The sequence below is a fragment of the Danio rerio genome, chromosome 3 (assembly GCF_049306965.1).
Source record: "Danio rerio strain Tuebingen ecotype United States chromosome 3, GRCz12tu, whole genome shotgun sequence".
NCBI lineage: Eukaryota > Metazoa > Chordata > Actinopteri > Cypriniformes > Danionidae > Danio > Danio rerio.
Window position 1 is genome coordinate 2,959,880 of NC_133178.1, and position 8,170 is coordinate 2,968,049.

At 38.1% G+C, this 8,170-nt stretch overlaps 2 protein-coding genes and 1 long non-coding RNA gene across 4 annotated transcripts in view; 2 read left to right on the forward strand and 1 right to left on the reverse strand.

Annotated features, from left to right (window-relative positions):
• Positions 1-8,170, forward strand: part of LOC141381087 (uncharacterized) — a 460,537-nt gene that overhangs the window by 230,610 nt on the left and 221,757 nt on the right. The window lies entirely within an intron of this gene.
• The window catches only part of LOC100149234 (interferon-induced very large GTPase 1-like), a 59,963-nt gene that overhangs the window by 9,187 nt on the left and 42,606 nt on the right, over positions 1-8,170 (forward strand). The gene's annotated exons all lie outside the window — the stretch shown is intronic.
• Positions 4,921-7,002, reverse strand: LOC137490358 (uncharacterized). The gene is made up of 3 exons (XR_011009780.2): positions 6,758-7,002; positions 6,383-6,483; positions 4,921-5,493 (listed from the first exon to the last, which is right to left on the reverse strand). It is a non-coding gene; the product is annotated as an uncharacterized lncRNA (long non-coding RNA).

Here is an 8,170-nt window from a genome sequence, read left to right on the forward strand (position 1 = left end):
TGTAAAAAATATGGACGACGCGACAGCCCTTTTTCCCATTGAACGCCTTGAGGGCAAAACGCCTGCTTGACGGGCACAAACTGTCGCAAAAGACTGCTGAAATTGGAGCCAGACATGCGCAGAAGGACTGTCTGATGGAGCCAGAGGAGGAGCCGCGAAAATGAGCAGAGTCGAGCTTCCAATCAAACGCTTTATGTAAAATCAACTACGCCCCCCGAACTTCTCAGCATGCGTTTGCTGTCATATCAACACAAATGGATGTAATAACGTTAACAAATATGAGGGTTTTATATATTCAATCGCGCCAGCTCCAGGCCGCAGCGCATAACTTACTCGCGGCGTCGCGGGCTGATTCCGGCTCGCATGCGGCAGCGCCTGCTCGCTCGGCCGCCGCATCTGGCTCGATTGACTCGGACTGGAATCGGGCAGTGAGTCCAGGCATCCGGAGTAGGTCCAGCAGAGGTAACATTAGTCAGTCTGAGCTCTAAGAGATAAGTCTCCGGCAGGCGAGAATCTAGCCGGAACTGTGTTTTGCTATCTGGGTGGCTAGGCGTGTATCAGCAAACTAATAAAGCCCGAAAAAAGCCCTGACCTTAGCGAATAAACAGTGTTCCACCAGATCATGTATGTCAGAAACTGTAGTTTACTGCTGAACTCATTTTGTCATGGTAAAATAACACCGAAATCGAATGATAACATTTCAGTCTACTTCAGTCTCCTGCCGAAGCTCAGACGCCGCGCTTTGAGAAACTGTCAATCACAGCTGTGTATCACGATGACACGCCCAGCATTAAATTACTGCTAAAAACAAACTGTTTACAAAAATGAAGATCTGCACCTATTTCAGCACAATAACCAGTGCCTTAATCCACCAGAACCATCTTTCGGGACATTTTATTGCAAGTGTAATATTTTTTTTTATTTGGGCTCAAGTCTCCTTCATTAACACGGAGGAGGCGGGCTTTATGACTTGTACTGCAGCCAGCCCCCAGGGGGCGATCTAACGGCCGAAACCTTCACTCAAACGTAGGCTTGCGGCACACTTGTATAGAATACCTGACATAAACCCTGAGTATAAGAGTATAAGCAGGGCTGCCCAAACCTTTTTTTTAATTAAAAGCCGAAAACCAATTATCATTGAGAGCCATGGGCCAAAGGTAAATATACCAAACTATAATACATTAAAGTTACTATAGGTGATTTATATGCACATATTTAAACAGATAAAGCTGTAGTGATCTTGCTACCATGATATAAGCTGCAAATAACTATAATAAAATAACAATAACAGCTTTTACATATTGCTTTTTTAACTTTGCTGAGAGAAACAGAGATGTTTTTTTCCTGCTGTGTACAGTAGTTTTGTGTGTAAATTAAACATCTACCTGTGGGACGACAAATTTTATACTCAAAATTTAAACACTGTGATTGACATTCTCTCTTTGTATGTGTCATTATAAAAGGGAAGCCCCGCCCATTATTGACCATCTCTCCCTTATTAGCATAAACAGCCCTGAGTGAGAAACTGTCCAATGGAGTGTTTGAGTTGCTGAATATAATGCCATATGCAATGTGTAATAATGTCATTAAGCCAATCAAGACATTTTCAGCAATATAAATGGAATGGTTCATGTTTTTTTATTGTAAGAAGTTCAATATAAAATGTACAGTTTTTATATAAAGTCTTTTTAATACAATAAATTATAGCATTAGTTAAATTATACAACAAATTCTATAATAAATTAGGAAATTACTATGACAACATTAGAGTTTGGTATATTTACCTCTCTTGCCCAGCACCCTTAATCCAGTTTGGGTTTTTGGCCCTTCAAAAGAAAACCCCGAGTCATCAGAGACTTATTTTACATCTTGCAATAAGGAGCAGAATAGGTCGACTTTAAAGTAAACGTTAACTGTAATAAATAATTTTCATAATGCTTTAATTTGTGAAGCTGCAGTTCTACAGTCTGACCGCCAGAGGTCAGAGATGTGAAGAATTACAACAGAAAACACACACACACACACACACACACACACACACACACACACGTTCTCAGTATTGTCAAATTTTAATATGGTATTTAGGTTTTTGTTTAGGTTTGAAAATGACACATTGTGATTTTCGTCCAATTTTCAAGCATAATGGAAAAGTAAATAGGCTAGCTGAGTTCATGAATTATCATGAATGCTGGTTGCTAGCACCAGTTGACTTCCTTAATGCTAATAAAAAATAATATGGTAATCAATGTGTGCCAGCTACCAGCATTCTTTAAAATAATATATTTTGCATTGAATCTCACATTGTTTATATATATATATATATATATATATATATATATATATATATATATATATATATATATATATATATATATATATATATATTTAAACTCATCATTCAACATGTGCATAGTCCACAAATACACAACATTGTAGGACCAGTGCAGTTTACAGTACAATAAAAGTGTTACGACTCTGGTCTAGGCCTAAGGACGTTTCATTAAAAAAAAAAAAAAAAATTAAAAAAACTGGACAAATAAAAAAAAATTTAACTTTTTTGTTACAAGTTAAAATGACAAAAGGGAAGTACAAATAAAACATTAAATCCCCTTAACTCAGAACAGTAGCTTTAGATAGGATCCAAGAAAAAATATATAAAAATGTGTTAACCATGAATGAGTTAACCAGCCAAACTTGAAGGAGATAAAAGGAGAAAAAAAAATGTAAATTATATATATGTGTATATATATATATATATTTCACTATACGGGATGAGTAACACCTTGCAGCTGCCATTCAGTGGCCTCACAGAGGAATTCATGGTCGTACGCACCAGAGAAGCCCTACAGTACAGGGACTCTAGAGATGGCAAGGTGTCATCAGCCTGCAATGATGTTAGGACAGGCAGGAAATGGAATGCTGGGAAAGCAGTGGAGGTGGCAGAGTCACGCCTGGGACAAAAGGCTCTGGTGGGCACTAAGACCTTAGTTAGCCATGTCAAAGGCAAGGAAAGACACCACCTACCCCAGGGAGAGGTTTGAGCAAGTGTGGAGGAAGAGAGTGTAGCAGGGTAGTAGGACTCCGGCAGCAGGGAGCATGGACTAGTTGGGAGAATACACTGCAACGTAGGTTGACCTGGGTGAACATCTTGCAGGCGAATTTCCAGCGAGTCCATTTCCTGGTACAAGCTGTCTACGATGTACTGTCAAGCCCATCAAACCTCCATGTTCGGGGAAAGAATGAGACATCTTCCTTCCTTCTTTGTTCTGGAAGAGGCTCTGTAGAACATCTCCTCAGCAGCTGCCCCAAGGCTCTGGCTGATGGTCGCTATCGTTGGCGCCATGACCAGGTGTTAAAGGCAATTGCTGCGAGCTTAGCCTCAGCCATCAACACCAGCAAGAATCATCATGCTCCAAGGAAGCCAGTCCACTTCATCAAAACTGGAGAAAAACCCCGGGCCCTCCCACAATTAACAACAGGCCTCCTTCATAAAGCCTCGGACTGGCAGCTGGAGGTCGACCTGGGAAAACAGCTGAGGTTTCCTCATCACATCGCTACAACACGTCTCCGCCCAGACATTATAGCTATCTTAGAAGCTTCAAGACAGCTAATTATTCTGGAGCTTACAGTGCCTTGAGAAGAGCATTTTGAAGAAGCAAATGAGAGGAAGCGTGCTAAGTACCAGGAAGTAGTGGAGGAGTGCAGGAAGAGGCTGGAGAACTTTCTATGAGCCCATAGAAATAGGATGTAGAGGCTTTGCAGGGCGTTTACTTTGCAAAGTCCTCAGTCGTTTGGGCATTACAGGCATGCCAAAGGCAAGGGCCATTCGATCTGCAAGCAAAGCCGCAGAGAAAGCCACAAGGTGGCTGTGGATTAAGAGGGCAGATCCATGGACTGTTGTTGGGACACAAGTCGTCAACCCCGGCTGGGTCACCTGGGTGAGAGTGTATGATGTTGAGAGACCCAAAACACCCAATGATCCCAAGATACATCACCGATGATGTGTCCCAAATGCATCCATTTTTCTTTCATAATATATATATATATATATATATATATATATATATATATATATATATATATATATATATATATATATATATATATATCATTAGACAAGACTACAAGAATTGCTATGCAATGCTACAATGGACTTTCTGATCTGAGAAGTGATCAGGAAACCAGCTGTTCAACTGTTCTATTCAAATCATCCTGATTAAATCTTCCTGACTGTATGTCATTGACAAGATCAGGGATGAATGCAGGAATGGACTCTTCTCCTTACACCCCAAGCCCCCCTTCTTGACCTTTAAAGAGCATATTGTAGGTTAGACACCCCAGTAAGACAATTTGTGTAAGAGTAAAGTAAGAACTAGATTGTCCTTAAAATATTTGTTAAAGTTTATTATTAAGCCGTTTGAAGTCGTTTAAAGTCATGGAAATTTACTTCCGCATTTGAAAAATCACCAGACCGGAAGTGACGTCGGATCAGGGAGTTTGCGCATATAAACACCACAAAGACAACAGATCGCGGTGCACGTTTGGATGCCGAGATAAGACATTCTGAGAGACTCACACAAACGACAGACCACAGCCATACAACTATAAGCCTGTGGACAGAACAGCAGACAGAACAGCAGTCAGAGAAGTGTAATTTAACTCTTTTGTGAGGGAGAACAGAGCAGGTTTATGGTGAGCCCAGTGTTGGCTTACAGAGAGATATGCATGATAACGAAATCTTCAAAATCAGCAAAGCTAGTATTGATCATCTATAAGTATTAATAATTACCAGTAAAAGAAACGAATGAGCATTTAACACAGTTATGCCACATTGACCCTATTTTTAATAGTAGATAAGTGAATACAAAGAACAAATAACACAGAACGTCTGGAATAATGCAGAAACATGTAAACAAGGTACTGGAAAATCTTTTTTATTTTACAAAAGGTTTTCAGAGCTTCTGTATTAAAATAAAAACAACATTAAATATTAAAACAATTAAAAAAAGTTTTTAAATATGTCTTTTTGTCATTTTTTCCTTGGGTATAAGATTATCTGTATCAGATCCCATTTAGGCAACAATCCATAAAAAGACAAGTATAGTTGTTACAGTATCAAGTTTTATTTATATAGCACAAAATCATAAGCAGTGTTAATACCCAGCATTTTACTCTTTATATATGCATAAGTATCTGTGTGAGTGTGTGTATACTGAAAGGAAAATATATCATCTGACCCATTTAAAAGTAAACCTAAAATTATTTTTTAGTAAGTTGGCCAACGTTTATGTGGGTACCACACCATCATGTCTTTAATGTGTGTTAAATTGTGAATGCTGTGTAAAAAAATGCCGACAGCCTCATCCTTGTAAACCCGCTGGAAGGATCTAGAAAGGAGAGCAAATGTAGTGCAAGGTTCAGCATTCCCGTCGAGCCTGTTATGAACTCCATTAGTCCACCGTCAGACACGCAGTGAGGGCTGATGCATATATTCTGTGGAAATATAATGCAAAAGTTTAAATCATGTTTATTAATAATGTATATTTTAAAATTCACCATATGATTTTTAATATAACACAATACAGAAAACCCAGCCACATTTGCAGACCCCTGGATAGTGAACTGCAAACCATCTCACATATACAGTAGACTGTACCCATTATAAGTTGAGCATGTGAGAACAAACCTCAATTTTTTGACTGTTGTTTGTTTTTCTTCTACAAGATGAATATTCCTCATATGTGAATAAAAAGTGCCTTTCCTCATTGACAGGACAGATTATTTTTACTCTCCCTCAAGTGGTTTCAAACCTCATTGACTTTCTTCTGTTGATCACAAACCAAGATATTTTGAAGAAAGCTTAAAATCTGTAACCATTGACTTCTATAGTGGGAAAAACAGATATGGAAGTCAATGGTTACACGTTTCCAATATTTTTAAAAAAAGGAAGTCAAAGATAGTGTGAGTTTACCTGCCTGCATTATATAGAAATATTGAAGTAATTCTTTGCCCCTCTAGTTTTTGTTATCAAATAATACCATGTAACGTACACATAATTCACTATAGGGGTCATAATATTTTACCCGATGAACGAGGTGAATGTCTTAGGTAAAATTGGTTTTATATTCACACATTCTGACTTTCTCCCTAATAATATAATTTCAGAAGAGTATTATTTGCTAATCCCTAATATCATGTTAGCAGCCAATGACTATCAAAGTACAACATTGTTCACTGTCAGTTTAATAGTGCTAATGTAGTTTTTAAGTCATATTTACGTGTGATTTCAGTCATTATAATAAAAGTACTATGGTAAACAATACTGAGAGTGTGTCACACAAGCTGTCACTAATCGAATGTGCGAATATAAAATCCACTTTACCTTAGTTGAGGTTACTCTGTGAGCCAAAGTGAAGCACAGTTGAGCGAGAGGCCAGTAGAGAGAAAGCCTTCAGCTCCGGGTCATCATCTGTCTCCCAAAGTCTAATAAACACACCACAAAGCAAACAAAGTCACAACGCTGTAACTATACAAGACATTTATTATATTAGCAAACTGATGCTGCTAGCCGTCTTATCATATGTGTACATTTTTACACGCTTTAAAAAAGTATATTTAATATGCTTAACATTACAAGCTAGCAGCCGTGCAATGGGCTACTCCAAAGTAAACACATCACATTGCTTCAAATTACTCAAAGAATAATGCTTACGGACTTGAAAGTTGACAAACATAAATGAAAAACGAGTTGTCTTACCGTGTACAGCCTTCGAGCTGCATCTCCGATTGATCCAGGAGTGTTTCTCGCCGTTCGCGTCAGCTATCACTCTTATCGGATTCATCCCATGTCACGAACCAAAACAGCAACAGAAAACTTGTGGACTTGATCTGTTGACAGGCTGGAGTTTGTGCAGTTTCCATAAACGCAATAATATACCACGTTGATGATAAATTACGCCAAAACTAACAACCAGTTCTGCTATTAGCTCCTCTGCCCCACTGTAAACAGCGTGCGTGGTGGTTAGAAAAAAAAGCGGAAGTGGGAAAACAGACACATTTTCTTTAAAATTTGTACCCTTGCACTTCGTAAAACATTTTAATATGGTATTTTATGGTATAATAGAGTATTTTCACAAACGATTCTACCTTTTTTTTAAACTGTTTTTTAACCTACAATATGCTCTTTAAGTGACTTACTGATCAGAGCACATTTCACATTAAATGTTGAGGGTTTTAATATGGTGTATCTTGCAGCACTATATTCATGTTTGGTATCAATTTAAATGTCTCAGTGTGATTGGTAAAGTGGTCTTAATTGCACACTAATATTTCACTGCTATATGTTGATTTAGTTTTTGGTTTTGATAATATCTCTGCCAGATGCTCCCCCACCTTAGAGATGGTTTTCTCAAATTCACCAGGTAAGGGTCTCTGTGACGCTTCTATTGTCTTGAATTTAAGGCTGTGTGTTTTGACTTGAGTATATAAGGTAAAGATGTGATATGGGTCAGGGGGGGTTTATAGCTAAGACACCCCAATTGCAGCAACTCTGAGACTTATGGTGCAATGTACTTCTCTGGTCGGGTATGCATCTATAATTCTTTGATTTATCTTTGATTAATGGATGTTGTATTTTTACAGTAACATCTCTGAGTTGGCTTTCTGATTGTTTTATTATGTAATTGGCAGAATACAATTTTACCTGACAAATAAAAGTTTTGATTCTTTCTGAATTCTCCTGAAATCTTTAATTGCACGTTTATGATTCAACATGGTTAGATTTTGATTTTAAGGCACATTTGACTGTACAGAGCCATTTTGGGCATGTCAGCATGGAGATCTTTTAATCATCTAATCGCTGATCTTAGCAAGTTGCATTGGGCTTGGTTATTTTTGCTTTTGTTTCAGGGATGTGTGAGCAGTTTGCAACCGGCCTATTTGAATATTAGTTACCCAGCAACCTCTGACTAATTTCAGAGTGTCGACATACTGTTCGTGAGAAGATGTGCCAACCCTGGGCGTGGAACTCTGAGCGGTGTTTGGTCCCTAATGATTGTATAACTGAAGAGTAAAGGAACAGATATAAATTAAAACTCTAAATTAAGTCATAAATGATGAATGTGATCCGTTCTTACAATTAGAAATACAGTCTATATTTGATGGTCACTTA